This window comes from Trichomycterus rosablanca, chromosome 4 (genome assembly GCF_030014385.1).
Source record: "Trichomycterus rosablanca isolate fTriRos1 chromosome 4, fTriRos1.hap1, whole genome shotgun sequence".
NCBI classification, from domain to species: domain Eukaryota; kingdom Metazoa; phylum Chordata; class Actinopteri; order Siluriformes; family Trichomycteridae; genus Trichomycterus; species Trichomycterus rosablanca.
Genome location: NC_085991.1, coordinates 17,530,145 through 17,532,445, shown reverse-complemented (window position 1 = coordinate 17,532,445; position 2,301 = coordinate 17,530,145). Strand labels below are relative to the sequence as shown.

Sequence of the window (2,301 nt, the reverse complement as noted above, 5' to 3'; positions counted from 1 at the left end):
GAGTGGTAATGTGATGTATTTATTTAAAATGTAGTTAATGCTTGGTGGTGCTTGTCTGATCTTTTGTGTCTCGTCCCGTCCTCAATCACAGACACTGGTTGGTGGATGAAGTTTTTTTTTTTTTTTATCTGCAACAAGTTCAGCAACCAGTAACTGAGCATGTGTGATTTACAAACTTCGATTAAAAGAGTGTAAAATAGCCTGTATTCACAACCAGCTCATGAATGTTCATCTACATATTGTTAATGAACAAAATACAACAGAGCTGAATAGTTACTAGCTTAATAAAAGTTTATATTTAAGAGTATTTGCTTAGACGAACTTACCCACAGCAGTGCTAACTCTATCTGCTGTGGATCTCCCAGCATTCAATTAGCTTAATAGAAAAATATGCTGGCAGCATATGACCAAAAGATGACACTGAACTCATTTGAGGGAATTTTACAAACTCTACACATAAACATGAGCATCTTTTAACACTGTTACATCAGCATGTGTCATTTTTGATTGATCATTAGATTTTAACGGGACACTCAATAAGTTTTTTGCATAGTTCAACGAAACATTCAACTAAACAAGGGCTCGTCCAGGATTTGAACCCCGGGACCTCTCGCACCCAAAGCGAGAATCATACCCCTAGACCAACGAGCCAGTGGAACATTGTGTTATTTTGATCATATTTAAAGCCAACAGTTTGGCAAACTGGTTTTAATTAGTCAACTGTAAAGACTCGGATTTTAACAATACACCTCCCAAAATTTACCAAAGAATCACAAATCCTGGACAAACCATCTTACTATGACTAAAAGTCCTTTACATTTACCCAAATATTACAGTAACCAAATAACTAAAGTTACAATTCTTTAGCTCAACATTTTAAACTAATTAAATCAACTTTAATTTACATGTCATTGATCAGTTGGTTCAATTTGTGTTTTTTTTTTTTCTTTTTTAAATACAAATCGAAAAATAAAACAGATCTTGTCTAACAATTTAGTTCAGTGGCAAAAAAATCCACATTTAATATTCTAATAATAAAGTTAGTAATATTTATTTCTTTTTCTACCTAAAACAAACGTTATGATGTTTTGTGTTATCGGTTATTAATACTAAAGATTGAAATAAATTGACGTTGACATGAGATTTTCCTTGACGTGTTGGCTTCATACTCTGCACTGTTTGACTTTCCTTCACAATGACAGTGCTTTACATTTAAACATGGATTCACAAAACCTCTCGATGGCTTTTAAAATAACTCTGGCAGCATGATTTTATAAAGGTTTTTTGTTTGTTTTAATTGTATGAGGACAAATTTTAAGCTAAAGGTTAGAATTTATATAATGTGGTCTGGCATCCATGTAGAAAGCTGTACAAGTCTTCCCATTTAATCACCCCGTTTCATTTCCATTTGCACACTGGGATTAGAACCTGAAGAGGCAGTTGATAAATTAAACATGGGTAAACAAGGGCTCGTCCAGGATTTGAACCCAGGACCGCTCGCACCCTAAGCGAGAATCATACCCCTAGAACAACAAGCCAGCGTGGATGGACGCCAGGGCATTTCTTTGACCTCTGTGGCTTAGCATCAAAACCATGTTGACTGGTTGCACTGGGAAGTGTATTCATGACAAAACAGTTTAAGCATGAGGTGTCATTAAAGGCTCTCTTTGTCAAATTAAAAGACTTTTAAAAGCATTTGACAGGAGCTGTGTGCAGTCCCACTGACTTTATGCTTCTTTACTAAGCAAGGGCTCGTCCGGGATTTGAACCCGGGACCTCTCGCACCCGAAGCGAGAATCATACCCCTAGACCAACGAGCCAGCGGGAACAAGAGTCTTTGTGTTACTTTGATCTGCGTGACTGACCTTCAGAACTATGTTGTCTGGTTGAGCTGGTAAGTGTGGTCAGTGCTTGCATTACAAAACTATCAAAACCTCCAGTATCAGTACATAGACTGGTTATAACCTCTTTTTAAAGAGTTACAACATGAAAAATATTTAAAGGCTCCAAATAGTAAACATTTCTTTTAATTAGTCGACTGTCAGGACTAGGAAGCATTTGAAAGCTTTGTGCTGTTTTCATAAAGTACCTTTGTAACCCCATGCAATTAGACAGGCTTTACATGTTTACCAATTTAATGCCACCTTTGATTTCTAATTGCACACTGTGATACATTTTGAAGAGACATTTTGATAAGTCAACATTCTTTGGTGAAAGAGCAGGGGATTAAAGAAGGGATCGAAAATTGTTTTTTTCTGCACACAGATGTAGGAAGGAAAGTAAACACATGATGACAGACTC

The 2,301-nt window shown here is 36.4% G+C and overlaps 2 non-coding genes across 2 annotated transcripts; both read right to left on the bottom strand.

The window, feature by feature from the left end:
- Positions 1-578: 578 nt before the first annotated feature.
- On the bottom strand, positions 579-651 carry trnap-ugg (transfer RNA proline (anticodon UGG)). The gene has a single exon. It is a non-coding gene; the product is annotated as a tRNA-Pro (tRNA).
- Positions 652-1,748: 1,097 nt separating this feature from the next.
- On the bottom strand, positions 1,749-1,820 carry trnap-cgg (transfer RNA proline (anticodon CGG)). Its single transcript has one exon. It is a non-coding gene; the product is annotated as a tRNA-Pro (tRNA).
- Positions 1,821-2,301: the final 481 nt, after the last annotated feature.